The 21133-nt window shown below is 39.4% G+C and overlaps 1 pseudogene across 1 annotated transcript in view; it reads left to right on the top strand.

The window, feature by feature from the left end:
- The first annotated feature begins 1124 nt into the window (after window positions 1–1124).
- LOC309974357 (UDP-GalNAc:beta-1,3-N-acetylgalactosaminyltransferase 1-like) overlaps window positions 1125–21133 on the top strand; it is a 100293-nt pseudogene continuing 80284 nt past the window's right edge. Inside the window, exon 1 of the transcript in view lies at window positions 1125–1421. The product of the transcript in view is annotated as a UDP-GalNAc:beta-1,3-N-acetylgalactosaminyltransferase 1-like (transcript). The remainder of the gene's footprint in view (window positions 1422–21133) is intronic.

A 21133-nucleotide genomic window follows, 5' to 3' on the forward strand; every position in this document is an offset into this window, starting at 1 on the left:
AGCTGTCTATTTCACACATGGTCGTGTAGATATGTCCATCCTCATCTCCCAATTCGTCCCCCCTCCCCTTCCCCCACCCCCCTGTCCACATGTCTGTTCTCTGCATCTGTGTCTCTATTCCTGCCCTGCAAATAGGTTCATCTGTACTATTTTTCTAGATTCCACATATATGTGTTAATATACGATATTTGTTTTCCTCTTTCTGACTTACTTCACTCTGTATGACAGACTCTGGGTCCATCCACATCTCTACAAATGACCCAGTTTCATTCCTTTTTATGGCTGAGTAATATTCCATTGTACATATGTGCCACATCTTCCTTATCCATTCATCTGTCATTGGACATTTAGGTTGTTTCCATGTCCTGGCTATTGTAAATAGTGCTGCAGTGAGCATTGGGGTACATGTGTCCTTTTGAATTACTGCTTTCTCAGGGTATATGCCCAGTAGTGGGATTGCTGGGTCATATGGTAGTTCTATTTTTAGTTTTTTAAGGAACGTTTATACTGTTCTGAAACCACAAAAGACTATAATTCTCACTTGGTTATATCCTATAGCCCGTGGCATAAAAAATAGAGTTTGTAGCACTCCGCAGAGAGATAACTGTGTGTGCATGCATATATGTGCACATGTGTGTGTACATGCATGTATGTTTATGCATTGTAGGGAGGGCTGCTAGCATTATCCACCTGCCCCAGACTGAAATATCCATCTGGAAGTCCTGGAGATGAAATGCATTGTTTAATAACACAGAAGGCATTTCTATATTAGATCTTCCTTGATTTGCTCCTGACACTTAAATTTGAAAATTATTAAATAAGTAAATAGACGAAAGGTCTTTTTAATATATTTAAGAATGTCCTAATTACGCAAAGAGCCATTTGAAACAACAACAAAAAAAGAGTCTTGAATATGGTACTAACCGAAAGTGTTTGACAACTCATTTTAACTACCTTTCAGCTAAAGAATAAATTCAGTCACTTGTGCTTACAGAAGAGCATATGGTACATTCTGTTGGAGGACAGAGTAACCCTCTGCACACCAGCCGCATTTTTGTCAGAGTTCTGACAGCCTCTTTCTCTAAGGCTTCACGGAGTCTTCCCTTCCCAAGCGATGGGGCCGGATGAAGAGATGTTTGTGCGCCACGTGGTTTGTGATCTTCCTGAGGGAAAGACTTGATAAAACGTGGGCTCTTGTCAGGATACAGCAGCTGTGCAGGCTCCAGCGAAAGCCTGCCTGCCTGAGCGCAGACAGCCATGAATCAGGCGTTGTCACACTGCAGCAGGGCAGCTCGGCCAGCAGGGCTGGGCAGTCAGGAGAAAGGCAGTGGCAGGAGGGGCCCGCAGTCTCCTGGACCTTTTATATCAGGCATGGAGGTTGGGGCTGCGAGAAACTTGGAGCTGGAGCTGTAATCATCCAGGTATCTCTACTTTTTAAGACTCACCCAAAATTAAAATAATAGGGTCAAAAGGCAAAAACTTGACCCTGGTTTTGACTTTGGAAGCGGCATCCCACTCCCTGGTTGGGTTCCAGACATGCAGATGGCTCACCATGGCTGAGATTCCTCCTTAGGAGCAAAGGAATTCCAGTCAGGAAAGAAAGACCAGCACAGGGCAGTGTATAACTGGGGGCTGTATTGAGAAACACAGGCGGAGCCCTCCAGGCGGTTCATTAAAACCTTCCTTCCCTTTCAATGAGCTGCTCGCAGGGCTCAGCCTGTGTTTCTCAGCACAGCCCCCAGTTATAGTCTACCCTGTGCTGGTCCAAATGGGTCCTCAGCATCAGGGCTTATTTGGCTTTTCTTCCCCTCCAGGCGGTAGCGGAGTGGGCTCTTCTCAGTTATGTGTCTTCCTTTAGGGACACAGAGCTACCTGCCAGATTCAGGAAGTGATTGGCCTTTAGGAGGCTTCTTCAAGGTTATTCATTCCATTTATTCAGCTAGCAAGTGATCACAGAGTTCTTACCATGTTCCATGCCCTGTGAGAGATGATACCTGAATTATTACACACAGACTTGCCCTCATGGAGCTCGCCGTCCAGGCAGAGTGAGCCCAGAGCCACGGAAAGCAAGACCGTTTCAAGCAACGTGGGGATGCAGGAACAAAAGATGTACTTGAAGAGCGTGCCAAGGAGAGCATCTCATCAACCCCAGCAGCTCTGTGTAAACATTACGCCGCTTCCTTACAGAATCTCAGGCTTGGTGTCAGCAGTTTTGAGAGCCAGCCGGAGCTGGGCAGTAGCCCACGCATCTGCTGCATTGCAGGAATAGCTGGAGATTTTTAAAGCCGTTTCTGTAAGAAGATCACAGTCCTTGACTTCTGATTTCCATGTAGGTTTGCAGTAGTTGGGAGGAAAACCCTCCTCGGGTATCAGTGAGCAGATGGGAAGTGAGACACCCCAATCCTCTCCCAGCATCTGAGGAACAACGCATTGCGAGTTTCCTTTACAAAAAAATAAAAGGAAGAAATCAAGATGACGCTGTAGATAATGCAATGTTCCACCATTTGAAGGAGATTTGAAATATTCTCCAGGCCTAACTGCAGAATAACGGGAGTCCCTGGAAGCACGGGTTCACGCGACCCACGATAGGAACAAAGAATCATGAAATTCCAATGTTGTCTTTTAAGCTAATGAAATTTTATTAACATTTGTCAGAGTCTTTAGTTTTATTTGTTTGGAATTGAGTTCTGGAGAAAGTTCTCATACTGGAGGTTGCTGTTATGGTTTTTATCAGCTAATTGTGTGTGTGTGGGGGGGGGCATACGTGTGTTTTAATATATGTGGTAGCAATAATGAAAAAGAGGAATGGAATGTTAATACAAACCAGCTCCCAGGAGAGCAAGGAAGCACTGCAAGTATACGCAGTGGCATCAAAGCAACATTTCTTTTGAACTAAGTAATGCAAATTACGTTTACCTCTATCCATCTCCCTTTTCATTGAAATATATTTTCAAAAGAAGTGAAATATGGGTTGTCCTCATTTCCTTACTAAAAACTAGGCCTCACTAAACAAAACCAAGTTTTTGAAGCTGTAAACACTTTGTACAAATGACGATACGTTTTAAGCATATTAAACTAGCATAGAGAAGATGGCTCACCTGAGTCGCTTGAGCTCCTGAATGCTTGCATCGCCCCCTTTCTTTGCCAGGGAAGCAAATTCCTATCGACTCTCACACAGTCAGTTTTTATCGTCACATCAGCTGTGGGCCTCACACATGCCCTCACTTTCTCTTTGTTGTGTTGTTTTCTGCACGTCTGGCTTATTTTCCTTCCTCTTCTCTTGTCTTCCTGGACGTATTCTCCACGAGCTTGTTTTCCATTTGGAATCTATTTTATCCCCTCTACAGGAGTATTGATCTTCTGTCATATAGACCACCTGCTTCCTGATGTCCCCTCTTCACTGTCACACATGCTATTATTGCATATGGGTCACTTTTGATTATTCCAATGTTGGCTGCAGATTTCCCAGCTGATGCCATAGAGCCTTCTCGTATATTATCCAGGGGGCCCCCAGATAATTCACTCGGAGGCTTGGTTCGAAAAACAAAAAGCAGCCACAGTTTTTTATTAATGGAAACAGGACTTTTTGGGTAAGGGTAAGGGGATGGAGACTAGTTTAACAAATAAACATGGCTTTTGCACATGACCGAAGAGAGAGAAAAAGCCTATGTATTTTCAGGCTTTGATGTACAGTGATCCTTGCGGACAGGCCCACAGCGAAGACTTTAATGAATGGCTCTCCATTCCCCCCGCTCCCATCCAGACGTGCACCACTTCAAGGAACTGGGCTGCTACTACTTTTCTATCAGGTCAAAAGGCCGGGCAACCACAATTGTCGTTAAAAATGTAGGGTTATTTCAGGAAGGTGTAAAGTATGCTGAATCCTATAAAATATAATTTTAGGCAGATCTAATCCAGTGGATGTTGCCTTTGATTAAGGGAACTTGGTAAAAATCAGAAGATCTTGCTGCTCAGAAGAGTCATTTTAGGTAAACTAATTCAAAAGCCAGAGTACTTAATGGTTTTAATCAGTCACTTTGAAGTCTCGGAAGCAGCTACACAAATGTCCCTTCCCAAGTATAAGGGGGTGTGACATTTTCTCCTTTGTGTCCACTTTCTTTCTTGCTAGTAGCCATACTTCAATGCCAGGAGGCTCCTGACAAAATAAGGGAGGGTGAGTTAGAGATGTTACCTGGTGATTCCTCCTCGGGCTTCTTGGACCACGTTGCCTCGTTTAATGGCAAAGTGAATGTACCTACGATCACAAAATGCCCCTCCCGCTGCCGCTCACTAACTCTTCATACATTACAAGCAGCAGCAAGCCAGTCATTATGGAGGCAGCCTGAGCCTCCTTCCACGCTCTAATCCTCCGTCCTCCATGAGAGGTGTGGAGGACAGAGAATTGTGCATGCTTTCCTTTTATCTGCCTCTTGCATTCTCAACAGAACCCTCAAATGGTGTTGAGCCGCCAAGCCATAAACCCTTGAAGTTTCTCAGGCCAGGGAAGTGCCTCATATGAGAGATGAAAAGAGCTGGTGGGAGGAAGGGTAGGAAAGCAACAAACATGTTTTCTACAGATATCCTGGAAGGAGTATCACATGCTGACTTGAAGTTGAACACACCTGTTTCTCAGCTGATGGCTACATATTCTGGGGAGAATGAGGCAGCTTAGGTAGCTGTAGCATTACCAACTTCATTTCAGCCTTTCTGGAAGTGGGAATATAAGAATTATATAATTTGTGGTTTTTTTACATCTTTTTTTTACATCTTAATTGGAGTATAATTGCTTTACAATGGTGTGTTAGTTTCTGCTTTATAACAAAGTGAATCAGTTATACATATACATATGTTCTCATATCTCTTCCCTCTTGTGTCTCCCTCCCTATCCCACCCCTCTAGGTGGTTACAAAGCACCGAGCTGATCTCCCTGTGCTATGCAGCTGCTTCCCACTAGCTATCAATTTTACGTTTGGTAGTGTATATATGTCCATGCCACTCTCCCACTTTGTCACAGCTCACCCTTCCCCCTCCCCATATCCTCAAGTCCATTCTCTAGTAGGTCTGTGTCTTTATTCCTGTCTTACCCCTAGGTTCTTCATGACATTTTTTTTCTTAAATTCCATATATTTGTGTTAGCATACGGTATTTGTCTTTCTCTTTCTGACTTACTTCACTCTGTATGACAGACTCTAGGTCCATCCACCTCATTACAAATAGCTCAATTTAGTTTCTTTTTATGGCTGAATAATATTCCATTGTATATATGTGCCACATCTTCTTTATCCATGCATCCAATGATGGGCACTTAGGTTGTTTCCATCTCCTGGCTATTGTAAATAGAGCTGCAATGAACATTTTGGAACATGACTCTTTTTGAATTATGGTTTTCTCAGGCTATATGCCCAGTAGTGGGATTGCTGGGTCGCATGGTAATTCTATTTGTAGTTTTTTAAGGAACCTCCATACTGTTCTCCATAGTGGCTGTACCAATTCACATTCCCACCAGCAGTGCAAGAGTGTTCCCTTTTCTCCACACACTCTCCAGCATTTATTGTTTGTAGATTTTTTGATGATGGCCATTCTGACTGGTGTGAGATGATATCTCATTGTAGTTTTGATTTGCATTTCTCTCATGATTAATGATGTTGAGCATCCTTTCATGTGTTTGTTGGCAGTCTGTGTATCTTCTTTGGAGAAATGTCTATTTAGGTCTTCTGCCCATTTTTGGATTGGGTTGTTTGTTTTTTTGTTATTGAGCTGCATGAGCTGCTTTAATTTGTTTTTTAATGGGTAGGATATTTGGGGACAATGGAAGTAAAATAAAACCGCCCTGAAAAAAATGAATAGCAACAGAATTTTGGAGGGGAAAGAGATCTGAAACTGTGCCTTTAAGAGTCTCACACATGTCTGCATTTAAAATAAAAGCCTTTAAAACCACAGGTTTTATTCCAGTTTATGGAAAGTGTTGATCCAGACCGGTATCTTCTTGATAATTCTCAGATATGAAAAATCGTTTTAAAGCTCAAGTTAAATGGTTTGTATATAATACACTGTCCCTTGAATAACTCTGCTTGAATTAATTTCAACCAAGAGCATTGCCTATTATAAACAGAACTGATGTTTTCAATACTAAAATTCTCTGGAAATATAGGTCTTTTGATAAAGCAAGAAATGACATGTCATTTCCCCTTTTAAAGGCTTACATAAATCCCCCTTTGTTATTCTGTGGATTTTCCCTTTGTCTAACATACTTGTGGAGGCTTAGACAATAACTGCAGCCTTGGAGCATAATGATTGCAGTCAAGTGTCTAATAGTTTTCCTTTGTTCTGAACGGTTGCAAAGTAAGTCTTTGCCATGGTCCTTGTCCTTGTATTTAAATCATTGAGTTAGTAGTTATGGGACCAAAATACATGTCATTGCAAAAGGGCAAAAGACAACACCCCATAAAACTTGAAGCTAAAGAGGTAGCTAAAGTCTTAATGTGGAGTCTTTGAAATGTTTTAACAGAGAAGTAATGTGAACCGGTTCGATTTTTAGAAAGATAAGGTTAGTTTCAGGGTGGATATTTCAACGGCAGGGGCAGGGCCAAGTATGGAGGGATGGATGAGAAAGGCCTTTGAAGGCCTTTGAAGGAGAGCCTGACTAGTATAAAGAGGCCGTGGAAACGATGGAGGTGAGGGGATGGCTTGGTTGCAAGAATAAGGGGTAGATTAGGAGGACTTGATAACTGATTCGGTGTGGAAGGGGAAGGACAGGTCCAGGTTCTTGCATATGAAACTGATGGTCATTTACTGAACTGGAAAACCCAACAGGAGATAATGCTCTGAGTGTGAGACATAAGGGGTTCAAAATACTGATGGGACAATCAAAATTCTTAAGAGGACCAGGTTGGAGATGAAGATGATAGTCAATACTTGGGAGTCAATACATGGAAATTGAAAGTAATTACAGGCCTGAAAAAGGATGAGGTTGTACACAGAGGGGCCACATTAAAGTCAGAAGAGAAGGATAAAATGAGAGGACCACCAACACTGAGAAGCAGCAAGATTCCAAGACATGAGAACGCTTGACAAAGGAGGAAGTCTTTGACAGTAAATACTGCGGAGAAGATAAGAGCTGAAAATAATTGATCGGATTTTGTTGTAAGGGAAAATAGGTCAGTGGAATAGAGGGGACGGAAGTCATCTTGCCATGGGTGGGGATGAGGACGTAGAGACAAATTTCTCTATAATTTTGACAGTCGATTTGAAAGCAATGGGTTCTTCATGCAGATTTTTCAACCTTGCCACATATGAAAATTTCATTTAGATATAGAGGTTATAACAAGTTTAATTTTTAACTTTTGCTTGACTTATGACTATGGTAGGTAGACTGGGTTGAAGAAATAGAACCTGTTATAAGGATACTATCAGAAGAGAATGGCCAAGTCAGGTGAAACCACTGCTATCATATGACTGTGAGTCTTTGCCTTTGTCTCTGTATGTGTTTTGGTTTGCAGCCATTTATAGCTTGGATTCTATGAAGAGGTGGCAAAGCAGAGCGTGTCAGAGCAGCAGGCCAAAATTAAATTATAGAAACCTCGCACTTTGCATTAAAACCTTCACTCAGAGAAGGAGGCTGGTAATCACGTCCAGATTTTCCTTAAAGACAATGGCCCTCCATGCAACTGGCCACACTCAGTTAATTCATGCTGTCAGCTGCCTTTATTGGCTGTGGGGAATGCAGTATTGATTCTTGAACTCAGCATTAGCACAAAGAGCCACCAGTGCATGGTCAAAATGCTGCAATAAAGGGCTGGCAGCTTGAGAAAAGCAGCCGTTCCATTGCACAAACAAGGTCAATTAGAGGACAGTGCAGTGTAATATAAATAGCATTAGCATCCCTCTTCAACTCCGATGATATCACGCTGGCAGAATGACAGTAAAGAAAATAAGGTTTAATGCCGAATAAATATAAAGGCATTTAGTGTAATTTAATTTCAAGCTCTCTATCATTCTAAAAGTGTTAAGAGTAGCAAAATATTTAGTTTCATCATGGGTAGGAATTTATGTCTAGAAAAATGATTTTTTGATAAAACTTTGTGTGAACAAGCCAATTGGTCATGTACAGGAAAGCTAATATTATTAATTTTATTGAGAAGTAAACAATTTCTTGTTCACAGATTCAACGCAGTGTGCATACCTGTCATTTATTATCCTTTTAGTGTTAGAATTTCAAAATCTCTGGAGTGTCGTGAAGAAGGAACAAAATATCTTGGTATTTTTAATTTAAAAGATAGAGAAGATTGAGTTTTTTCCTCTTTTTTAGTTGCTTGAAATTTCTAGGATCTTTTGTTTAAACACTTGCATTCATTACTTTTATTTATGGGAGAATTTTTCCTACCTTCTTTGTCAGTTCAAAATTAATTACAAATGTAAAACTCATCATGCTGTTAACACGTACTCTATGCGGGAAACAAATTATACTCTCAAAATAGATAATGGACAGCTTGGAGAGGTAATTGATAAACGTACACTGCCTGCAATAACTGAATAGATTTCAGAAAAATATATAATTGTTAGGAATGAAAAGAATGTGTTTGAATTCTTCTTCGTAATGTGTGTGCCCAAGGTTGACTAGGAGCAACTCATTAAAGTGTATAAAAGAGTTTAAAGAAAGTTTGAATCATGGTGCCTTTGAAATGTCCATTAACCTCTGAAAGTATATATAGTCTCTCTGGCTGATGGTGTCCAATAATTGGTCAAAACCATTTTGTAAAAGAGGAATATTCCAGGTAACCTAATGTTACTGTTAGGTAATGAACCACAAACCAGTTGTGTTCATTATGAATTGGACATGAGTCCCAAGTTACTTTATGAAACTCTTGGAGTAAATGAGTTAATATATCCCGTTTTTACCTGCCCCATACCTCTTCCTCCATCAGCTAAAAGATAACATTTATTAACTCTTAACAGAGACATCGTAAAACTAAGTAAACCAATTTCTACAGATGTTAGAGTGGCAGGATCACTCAACCTTCAAGACAATAAACTAATAGAATTTTAGGTCTGGGAAGGATATCAAGAGGTGATCAAATCTCACTTCTTCCTGTTATCTGGGGAAAGGTGGGCCCAGATACACTAAGCCACATGCCCGAGATCATATAACGGCAATGCAAAACTGGATATTTCCTAAATTTTCTAATTCTTAATTGTCCACTATATTTTCCATTACAACATTTGAAAAGAAACATATCAATTGTACTAAATTAATAATGTTCAAGGGGAAAAATTTGAAAAACTGAGAGAGTCAAAGTCCTCCACTTTCCTATCTCTCAAAAACGGATTACATGTTTTTTCCAGATTCCTTCTTTGTGTGTGTGTGTGTGTGTGTGTGTGAATGTTTTAACTGTAAATATCTATTTCTATCTCTCTATCTGCATCTGTATACAGCAACTTGCTTTTACTTCTTTTAACAATATACCATAGACAACTTTCTTTCCAGTAGTTTTAAGTCTAGAACACATCCTTTCTAATAGATGTATAGCATTCCACTTTATAGTTACAGCTCAATTATTTAATCTTCTTTTCTACATTTCTTTTTCCAGTTACAATTACTGTGTACTGAATATCCTTATATACTTATTTTTTTATGCTGGTTGCAGTATTTTTTTTTCTTAAATGTTCTTCAGGACATTTATGGCAAAGATTTCTTTTTTAATAAATTTATTTATTTATTTATTTTTGGCTGTGTTGGGTCTTCGTTACTGTGCACGGGCTTCCTCTAGTTGCGGTGAGCAGGGGCTACACTTTGTGGTGCACAGGTTTCTCATTGTGGTGGCTTGTCTTTGTTGTGGAGCATGGGCTCCGGTCACGTGGGCTTCAGTAGTTGTGTTGCGTGGGCTTAGTAGTTGGGGCTCGCGGGCTCTAGAGCGCAGGCTCAGTAGTTATGGTGCACGGGCTTAGGCATGTGGGATCTTCCTGGACCAGGGCTCGAACCCGTGTCCCCTGCATTTGCAGGTGGATTTTTTTTTTTTTTTTTTTTTTTTGCGGTATGTGGGCCTCTCACTGTTGTGGCCTCTCCCGTTGCGGAGCACAGGCTCCGGATGCGCAGGCTCAGCGGCCATGGCTCACGGGCCCAGCCACTCTGCGGCATGTGGGATCCTCCCGGACCGGGGCACGAACTCGTGTCCCCTGCATCGGCAGGCGGACTCTCAACCACTGCGCCACCAGGGAAGCCCGGCAGGTGGATTCTTAACCACTGAGCCACCAGGGAAGTCCTGCTGCAGTATTTCTATAGGATACATTTCTTAGAAATGAAATTGCTGGTTAATCAAATTTTTAAATAAACTTTTAATTTTGGAGTTATTTTAGATTTACAGAAAAGTTGCAAGATAATATATACCCCTCACTCAGTTTACTCTAAAATTAACATCTTACATTAGCATGGTAATACAATAAACCATATTAGTTGTCAAAAGTAAGAAACCAATATTTGTACATTACTATTCACTAAATTCCAGATTTCAGTGGGATGTTTCCCATTGAATTTTGTTGTCCCAGAATTTAATTTAGGATACCAATTGCATTTAGTCATTGTGTTTCTTCTTTCTTCTGGTCTGTGACTATTTCTCACTTGTTTCCCATCACCTTGATAGTTCTAAAGAGTACTGGCCAGGTCTTTTGTAGGGTGGATGGATTGATGTTTGCACTTAAAATTTAATAGTTGTTGCTAAATGACGCCCAAGATGTTTTAATAATCTATACTCCAAATACTAGTAAAAATTAGTGACTATTTTTTCTAACAGCATCGACATTAGAAGATATTTATCTTATCAACCTTTGCCTACATGGATGGTGATAAATAGAATTACTTTATAGATTTAATTCACATTTACATTGAGAATATTTTCAATGATTTATTATTCATTTGTTTTTCATTTCTTGTGAGTTACACATGTTCTTTGCCAGTTTTTCTCCTGGGGTTGTGGTCTTTTCTTATAAATTTGTTCCATTTTTGACATATTTTTTCAAATATTAGAGTCTTGGCCATATTATTGCTCAATTAAGTCAACAAATATTCGTATCGTCGTGTTTTTAAAATTTTTCTTTATGGTATTTTTTTCTATAGAAAAGTTGTAAATCATTTCTTTATAGTGTCTAAACATTTCATCATGTTTAAAGGTAATACTTTTTCACCCCTAGATTACAAAATGTTTATGAATTTATTTTTATATTTTTTGACTTCGTATTTTACGTATCAATCTCTGATGCACCTGAGATTTCTTTTAATATGAGGGGTGGTATAGGGATCCAGTTTAGTTGTCTTCTATTTTTCCTAAATAGCCAGTTGTCCCAAATCGCATTTGCTCTTATGCCTTGTATTGGTTTGGTGAAATGGAACTGACAACATCTAAGAGAGAAGTAGTCGTTGTTTTTGCTTTCAAAACACAGTAGAGCTTCATCTGAAGAAGAGGATGAGAAGTTATATTTCACTGTGTACCTACCTATCTGCTGCCTTTAAAGTCCTTTGTTACATTAACTTTGCTTGATCTCTCAACAGCATCTGAAACTCGCTCCCTCTTGCTCCTTGAAACTCTACTTCTTTGGACTTTCTTATGCTACGCTTCTGCCTTTGATCTACTTCATGGTCGTATTCACTGCAGTTTGGGTTTTGTTCCGCTTATCTTCTCACCTTGAGTGTTTTTCATACATATATATATAGTTTACTGCTTGCTGTGTCAGAAACTACTCTAAGCATATTGCATATATTTCCTTATGGAATCCTCATAACAATCTTACAATATAGGTACTACCATTATCATCACCTTTCCATAGATGAGGAAATTACATGGAAGAATGGAGGCGCTCTTCCAAGTTAACCTAGATTCTAAACGATGGCAATGGAATTTGAACCCAGCCACTCTGGCTCAAAAGCTCACGCTCTCCCTCTGTACGCTGTAGTGCCCCTTGAATTATGCAGCAGCTTATTGGTTCAGAGAATTCTTGTATCCCTCTCATGTTTGTTGGTATCAGTATTTGCTCAAGTGAAGAACCCTGGACTCATTCTCGACCTTACCTTCCATATATAATGAATGACCGGTATCATGATTTCTAGTTCCTATATGTTTTCAACCTGTTTTCTCTCCTTCACACCTACAGCCCCTATCCTAAATTTGGCCATTATTATCCTTTGTTTGGGCCTCCTAACTTCAGCCCCAAACCCATTCAGATGGATTATCAGAGTCAACTATTTAAAAGGCAACTTTAGGGCTTCCATGGTGGTGCAGTGGTTGAGAGTCCACCTGCCGATGCAGGGGACACAGGTTCGTGCCCCGGTCCGGGAAGATCCCACATGCCGCAGAGCGGCTGGGCCCATGAGCCATGGCCGCTGAGCCTGTGCGTCCGGTGCCTGTGCTCCGCAACAGGAGAGGCCACAACAGTGAGAGGCCCGCGTATCTCAAAAAAAAATAATAATAATAATAATAAATAAAAAAATAAAAGGCAACTTTAACCATGACATTCCTCTGAATAGGCTTCTCTGAAGCTCCCTGTCCATTCTAGTTTGAGCTTTAAGCTCTTTTACGGAATAGTAGCTTCCTCTGACCCCAGTCAATTTCCACTCTCTGCCCCACTCCCTCCTGGGACGCTCTACTCTGCTCCAAACTGTTTTGCTTGGCCTGTGTCACTCACTGTCTAAGACTCTTCTCATACATCGCCTCTTATAAGCAGTCGCCTCTCCAGCCTCTCGCTCCCAGGATAGCCGGGTCTGGCGCCCCTTCTCCATTATAACCCTTCATTTCACACGGTACTCGCGCCACCTGCTTGTCTCTGAGCTCCTTGAGGGTAAACTCTACCCTGTCTTGTTTGTTTTTATCCTCCCAGCACCCAGTGGTACCTGACTCTGCAGAGGGTGCTTGTTAAATGCTTGCAAACCTGAATACCAGAGGCAGTTTTACAGTATCCTAAATACTGTTCCTGCCTCATAGTCACATCAGAGGGAATTTTCTGAGCTCTTGAACTGCTTTAAACAGACATTCAGTCACTGAAGGAATACATATACACAAGTCAACTATGGAAATCATTGCTTTCAAACAGCAGGTAAAGGAACATCTTCCTGGATGGATAGATGCTATTTCATTGTAAAATAAAATAAAATAAAATAATCATGTAATTAATGAGCTGCTCTGGTAGACATTCTTTGACTTGCTGTTAAATCTGTGCTCTGAACCTCCATGTCTATTCAAATGTAATCCCAGCTGATCTGTATCCCACCTGCACAACATTAAGAGCAGTGTAGAGAGTACTGTCCCTAATAATCCAGTGATGGGTCTTTCTGACATTGGTTTGTGATGCCATCAGGAATTTGGGGCCATTAAGGAAGAATGTGCAAAAAGGAGAAGTCCAGGGTGATGGGGAATAGAAATTTATAGAAAATGAAATCCATTTATTTAGCATTTCCTGTATGCCAGGCACTGTATTATCTCATTTAAAATTTAGAAGAACATTTTTCAGTTTCTCATCACCACCCTCATTTATGAGGATTCTAACTCCAAATGTTATGTATTCCAGAAAGAGCTGTACATTTGGGCAGCTGGTTTGTCCGAGAATCCAGTTACCAGAATAATGGTGACTAATTAATATTCTGCATTGTGTTTTGTACTGAGGTGAATTTGTTTATACTAGAAACTTACACACACATTTCATGGCATTTTGGAGGGATGTTATTCATTGTAAGTTTGTTCATTTATGTATCTCCTGGGCCTTTAAAGGATTCAAGTTGTGCATTTTCATTATTTGTGGTGGAGCTGATTTCTCCCTGCAAACTTCCCCTCCGGGATTTGCATGGAGACTATTAAAGTGCCTTACTGCCTCAAACAGTGTTCCTCTCTCCTTGGGTTAGGCCCCAAGAGATGCAGCAATGATAAATGATAACTCCAAAATCGTCTTCTTAATTTATAGACATGACTTTTGTCTTGAAATTTTGCCCCTAGATAAGCAGGGGCAGCAGAAAAAGGAACTCAGACAACTCCTCTGCCTTTACCAGAGTCAATCCTGAACAGTTAGCCCCAGCTTCTGTTCTGGGTTATACTGTGTTCCTTGGAGCTCACTGCCATAGAAAGACCTCTACCTCCTTTTCACCCAAATGTCTCAGGAGACCCAGAGACCTCAGGTCATTGAAATCCTGTCCATAAGCCCTTGAAGTTCAAACCTCTCAAGAACCCAAACATCTCCAGGGCCCCTCCAGGCTACTTTGAAATTTCTTCACATCTACAAATATTTTATTTTGCAGGAAGTTAAAGTGGAGAAAGAGAATTTTCTATGAGGCACAGGGATATCTGTGACCATCTCTGCCAGTATTTCTGCCTCCTTGGGACTTTATCCTCTCTGTTGTGTTTGGCATTTGTTTTCCCCTCCCCCATCTTCCTACTGAGCTCCAATGTGTTGATTCTTTCTGTTCCTTAGAATTCTCCCCTGAAGAAGCTGGATGAATAAAGTAGGGGACCAGCCCTTCCTACTTCCTAGAGGAACGTCTGATTCCTGCTGTTGAGTGAAGTGTCACAGTCTTTATGTCTGACCTTCCCAGCCCTTCAAGGTTGGCTCACACTGGCATTCCAGAAATTTCAGCTGAGTTGTAGGAAATGGGTTGAACTGCCCCCTGTTGCTGTGCAACCTCCTCGGGAGCTTCCTGGTGTAATCTGAAACCAGTCTCTGAACCAAAGGGCAAGAGAGACCCAAGAAAGAGGCAGACCACTCTAGCTTGGCTGGTGGCAGGTTTAAAAAGCAAGGGAACTTACATAGAGGCTTGTCTTGGGTGGCTGCAAGATAAGTAGATTCCAACAGCCCATCATAGAGCACCGAGCAAAAGTTCAATGACATTTTAGATGTCTGGGGGCAGGAAGAAAGGAATAATCTGAAGCAGTAGGTCCTTGAGAGCAGGGAAAGCCCAGGCAAACAGAAGGCAACGTTTCTGAGCTGACAAGCTGGAGGTGGTGGATTCCGGAGGCCCCGGGAAGAATGATTGCTGGCCGCCTTGGATCATGAGTATTAGGCTGTATTTCTCAATCTTCTCCCCTTAGTGGTCTCACCACTCATCCTATGAGACCACAGTCCAAGGCTATCTACACATGGATTGAGTGAAAATTAGTGTTAGCAAAGGGAACTTTGTGGGGAGCCCTATTTTCAGATTTCCTTGCTTATTCTCATAGTGAAAATGTTACTTTGTTAAATGTGTGCTATGCAGTATTAAAGTTACCCTTTAAAATAGATCTCCCCTGAAAGTGTGTGTGTATTTATAAATTCATTTTATATTCGTTTGATCTTAGTTTTCTATTTTCTTTTTGTTCCTCTTGGTTATTTTAAATGTTGTCGCTAGCTCTATAGTTCATCGTCTTTCTACCTTAAGGCCCTTAAATAAAAGTATCTTTTATTAACCTATAAATGTTGTTTTAAGTATGCGCACTTTTCTTAATTAGGTCTATATAGGTAGACACATGTTTATATCTTAAAAAACAAAACCTTTACTTTCTCAGGAGCAATCAAGCCTAACAAATGAATGAGAATTCATGGTGGGATTTTCTAAAGAAGTTTTTGGAATTTGTAATTTGCTTGACAATAGAAATGAATTGCCATGTTTCTATAAGTATTTATTCTCAGTGTATTTTGCTTAAATATCAGTGCAATGTGCCTGTGAAAATATAATTATCACCAGCTCCATCATACAGTAGCTGTCAGAATTTTCTCAGTGTCCACTAAATAGATTTCTCTATCTTTCCTGTCTTTATTTAAACACCACCTCATTTTATTTCCTTAGCAGGAAATACTGACAATCAAAAAAAAGGAAGGAAGGAAGGAAGGAAGGAAGGAAACAAGAAAGAAGAAGAAAGGACTTAGTTTCTATCAAATGACCAAGAGAAAGTGTACTAAAAGCTATATTTTTATATGAAAAAATAAGATATTCTCTGTTTCTTCGGCTTATTCTCTAAAATTAGACAACACCAATAAATTAAAATAGAGACAACTTAGTTGTAGTTGAATTGTTTTTCATTATAGAAATGCTGGCCAAAAGGGAATCTGGAAGACAGAAAACTAAACACATTGTTCAACATGGATTGAGATCCTACCACATATCAGTCATTGCCAAACACTAGGAATACAAAGGAGAGAGGATCTTTGTCCTTGAGGAATTTATATTTTCTAGGGAAAACAGAGGAAAAATACCTCTAAAAAAGTAATTTCTGTAACTGAAACTTCCAAAAAGTTGCATCAGAAACCAATGATTGATATATTTTGGTGGAGGCTTGTACCATGAATAATGAGTAGAATTTTTCAGGTGAGGAAGAAAAGTGTATTTCATGTAGAGACATGGAAACATGCTTGGGGAACAAATGTGACTGTTACAGAACGTCATATAAATGGTATCATAAACTATGTGGTCGTTTGTGTCTGCATTCTTCATTTATCATAATGCTTTTGGCATTCATCCATATTACTACATATATCACTAATACAGTTTTTTAATCTACAGGGACGATTGCATTGTATGGATATACCACAATTGTATATTCATTTACCAGTTGATGGACATTCGACAAGCCTTTTTGTGAATGTATGTTTTCATTTTGTTGTCTTTTGATTTCTAGCAGCGGAGTTCCTGGGTTGAATGCTAAGTAAAGGTTTAACTATAAAAAATTGCCAAACGTATTTCTAAAGTGGTTGTAGCATTTTTCATTCCCACCAGCAATGTCAAAGAGCATGATTGCTAGATTATATAAAAATGTGTTTAGTTTTGTAAGACACTGCCAAGCTGTCTTCCAAAGTGGCTATAACATTTTGCTTTTGCAGCAGGAGGAAATGAGAGTTCCAGTCATTCCACATCATCACCAGCAATTGGAGTTGTCAGTGTTCCAGATTTTGACCATTCTAATAGGTATATAGAAGTCTCCCATTGCTATTTTAATTTGCATTTCCTGATGACATATGATGTGGAGCATCTTTTCATATACTTATTTGCCATCTGTATATTTTCTTTTGTGAGATGTCTGTTAAGGTCTTTGGTCCATTTTTTAAAAATTGGGTTGTTTGGGTTTCTGTTGCTAAATTTTAAGAGTTCTTTGTATATTTTGGCTAACACTTCTTTATCAGCTATGTATATTGCAAATATTTTCTCCCTATATGAGGTTTGTCCTCTCATTCTCTTGACACTGTCTTTTGAAGACCAGAACTTTTATTTTATCGTATTTTATTTTTTTTAACATCTTTATTAGAGTATAACTGCTTTACAATGGTGTGTTAGTTTCTGCTTAATAACAAAGTGAATCAGTTAACCATATACATATGTTCCCATATCTCTTCCCTCTTGCGTCACCCTCCCTTCCACCCTAGCTATCCCACCCCTCTAGGTGGTCACAAAGCACCGAGCTGATCTCCCTGTGCTATGCGGCTGCTTCCCACTAGCTATCTATTTTACATTTGGTAGTGTATATATGTCCATGCCACTCTCTCACTTCGTCCCAGCTTACCCTTCCCCCTCCCTGTATCCTCAAGTCCATTCTATAGTAGGTCTGCATCTTTGTTCCCATCTACCCCTAGGTTCCTCTGACCATTTTTTTTTTTTTTAGATTCCATATATATGTGTTAGCATATGGTATTTGTTTTTCTCTTTCTGACTTACTTCACTCTGTATGACAGTCTCTAGGTCCAACCACCTCACTACAAATAACTCAGTTTCGTTCCTTTTCATAGCTGAGTAATATTCCATTATATATATGTGCCACCTCTTCTTTATCCATTCATCTGTTGATAGACACTTAGGTTGCTTCCATCTCCTGGCTATTGTAAATAGAGCTGCAATGAACATTTTGGTACATGACTCTTTTTGAATTATGGTTTTCTAAGGGTATATGCCCAGTAGTGGGATTGCTGGGTTGTATGGTAGTTCTATTTTTAGTATTTTAAGGAACCTCCATACTCTTCTCCATAGTGGCTGTATCAATTTACATTCCCACCAACAGTGCAAGAGGGTTCCCTTTTCTTCACACCTTCTCCAGCATTTATTGTTTGTAGAGTTTTTGATGATGGCCATTCTGACTGATGTGAGATGATATCTCACTGAAGTTTTGATTTGCATTTCTCTAATGATTAATGATGTTGAGCGTTCTTTCATGTGTTTGTTGACAATCTGTATATCTTTTCTGGAGAAATGTCTATTTAGGTCTTCTGCCCATTTTTGGATTGGGTTGTTTGTTTCTTTGATATTGAGCTGCATGTGTTGCTTGTATGTTTTGGAGATTAATCCTTTGTCAGTTGCTTCATTTGCAAATATTTTCTCCCATTCTGAGGGTTGTCTTTTTGTCTTGTTTATGGTTTCCTTTGATGTGCAAAAGCTTTTAAGATTCATTAGGTCCCATTTGTTTATTTTTGGTTTTATTTCCATTTCTCTAGGAGGTGGGTCAAAACGATCTTGCTGTGATTTATATCATAGAGTGTTCTGCCTATCTTTTCCTCTAAGATTTTGATGGTGTCTGGCCTTACATTTAGGTCTTCAATCCATTTTGACTTTATTTTTGTGTATGGTGTTATGGAGTGTTCTAATTTCATTCTTTTACATGTAGCTGTCCAGTTTTCCCAGCACCACTTATTGAAGAGGGTGTCTTTTCTCCACTGTATATTCTTGCCTCCTTTATCAAAGATAAGGTGACCATATCACCTTATAAACGTGGGTTTATCTCTGGGCTTTCTATCCTGTTCCACTGATCTATCTTTCTGTTTTTGTGCCTGTACCGTACTGTCTTGATTACTGTAGCTTTGTAGGATAGTCTGAAGTCAGGGAGCCTGATTCCTCCAGCTCCAATTGTGAAATTTTTTGTTCTAGTTCTGTGAAAAATGCCAGTGGTAGTTTGATAGTGATTGCATTAAATCTGTAGATTGCTTTGGGTAGTAGAGTCATTTTCGCAATGTTGATTCTTCCAATCCAAGAACATGGTATATCTCTCCATGTATTGGTATCATCTTTAATTTCTTTCATCAGTGTCTTATAATTTTCTGCATACAGGTCTTTTGTCTCCTTAGGTAGGTTTATTCCTAGATATTTTATTCTTTTTGTTGCAATGGTAAATGGGAGTGTTTTCTTATTTTCACTTTCAGATTTTTCATCATTAGTGTATAGGAATGCAAGAGATTTCTGTGCATTTTTTTTTTTTTTTTTTTTTTTTTTTTGCGGTACGCGGGCCTCTCACTGCTGTGGCCTCTCCCATTGAGGAGCACAGGCTCTAGATGCGCAGGCTCAGCAGCCATGGCTCACGGGCCCAGCTGCTCCGCGGCATGTGGGACCTTCCTGGAACGGGGCATGAACCTGTGTTCCCTGCATTGGCAGGCGGACTCTCAACCACTGCGCTACCAGGGAAGCCCTGTGCATTAATTTTGTATCCTGCTACTTTACCAAATTCATTGATTAGCTCTAGTAGTTTTCTGGTAGCATCTTTAGTATTCTCTATGTATAGTATCATGTCATCTGCAGTGACAGCTTTACTTCTTCTTTTCCAATTTGGATTCCTTTTATTTCTTTTTCTTCTCTAATTGCTGTGGCTAAAACTTCCAAAACTATGGTGAATAATAGTTGTGAAAGTGGACAACCTTGTCTTGTTCTTGATCTTAGTGGAAATGGTTTCAGTTTTTCACCATTGAGGATGATGTTGGCTGTGAGTTTGTCATATATGGCCTTTATTATGTTGAGGAAAGTTCCCTCTATGCCTACTTTCTGGATGGTTTTTATCATAAATGGGTGTTCAATTTTGTGAAAAGCTTTTTCTGCATCTATTGAGATGATCATATGGTTTTTATTCTTCAGTTTGTTAATATGGTTTATCACGTTGATTGATTTGTGTATATTGAAGAATCCTTGCATTCCTGGGATAAACCCCACTTGATCATAGTGTATGATCCTTTTAATGTGCTGTTGGGTTCTGTCTGCTAGTATTTTGTTGAGAATTTTTGCATCTATGTTCATCAGTGATATTGGCCTGAAGTTTTCTTTCTTTGTGACATCTTTGTCTGGTTTTGGTATCAGAGTGATGGTGGCCTCATAGAATGAGTTTGGCAGTGTTCCTCCGTCTGCTATATTTTGGAAGAGTTTGAGAAGGATAGGTGTTAGCTCTTCTCTAAATGTTTGATAGAATTTGCCTGTGAAGCCATCTGGTCCTGGACTTTTGTTTGTTGGAAGATTTTTAATCACAGTTTCAATTTCAGTCCTTGTGATTGGTCTGTTTATATTTTCTATTTCTTCCTGGTTCAGTCTCGGAAGGTTGTGCATTTGTAAGAATTTGTCCATTTCTTCCAGGTTGTCCATTTTATTGGCATAGAGTTGCTTGTAGTAATCTCTCATGATCCTTTGTATTTCTGCAGTGTCAGTTGTTACTTCTCCCTTTTTATTTCTAATTCTATTGATTTGAGTCTTCTCCCTTTTTTTCTTGATAAGTCTGGCTAATGGTTTATCAATTTTGTTTATCTTCTCAAAGAAGCAGCTTTTAGTTTTATTGATCTTTGCTATTTTTCCTTCATTTCTTTTTCATTTATTTCTGATCTGATCTTTATGATTTCTTTCCTTCTGCTAACTTTGAGAAGTTTTATATTTTAATGAAGTCCAGCTAATCTGTAATTTCTCTCATGGATCATGCTTTTGGTATTGTATCTAAAAAGTCATTGCCTTCTTTCATTTCTGATATTAGTAATTTGTGTGCACTCTCTTTTTGTCTTAGTTTTCCTGGCTAGAGGCTTATAGATAACTGATCTTTTCCATCAACTTTTGGTTTTGTTGATTTTCTCTACTGATTTCCTATTTTCAATGTTATTGATTTCTGCTATACTTATTATTTTTTTCTGCTTACTTTGGGTTGAATTTGCTGTGTTTTCTTTTTCCTAGTTTCCTAAGGTTGAAACTTAGGTGGCTGATATTAGATTTTTCTTCTTTTCTTCTTTCCCCCTAGTTTTATTGAGATATACTTTCCATACAGCATTGTGTAAGTTTAAGGCATATGGAATAATGGTATTAGTTATATATATTGTGAAATGATTGCCACAGTAAGTGTAGTTAACATCCGTCATTTCACGTAGATACAAAAGAAAAAGAAAAAAAATTTTCTTATGGTGAGAACTC

The sequence above is a fragment of the Leucopleurus acutus genome (genome assembly GCF_964270905.1).
Source record: "Leucopleurus acutus genome assembly, chromosome: 17".
Taxonomy (NCBI): Eukaryota; Metazoa; Chordata; class Mammalia; order Artiodactyla; family Delphinidae; genus Leucopleurus; species Leucopleurus acutus.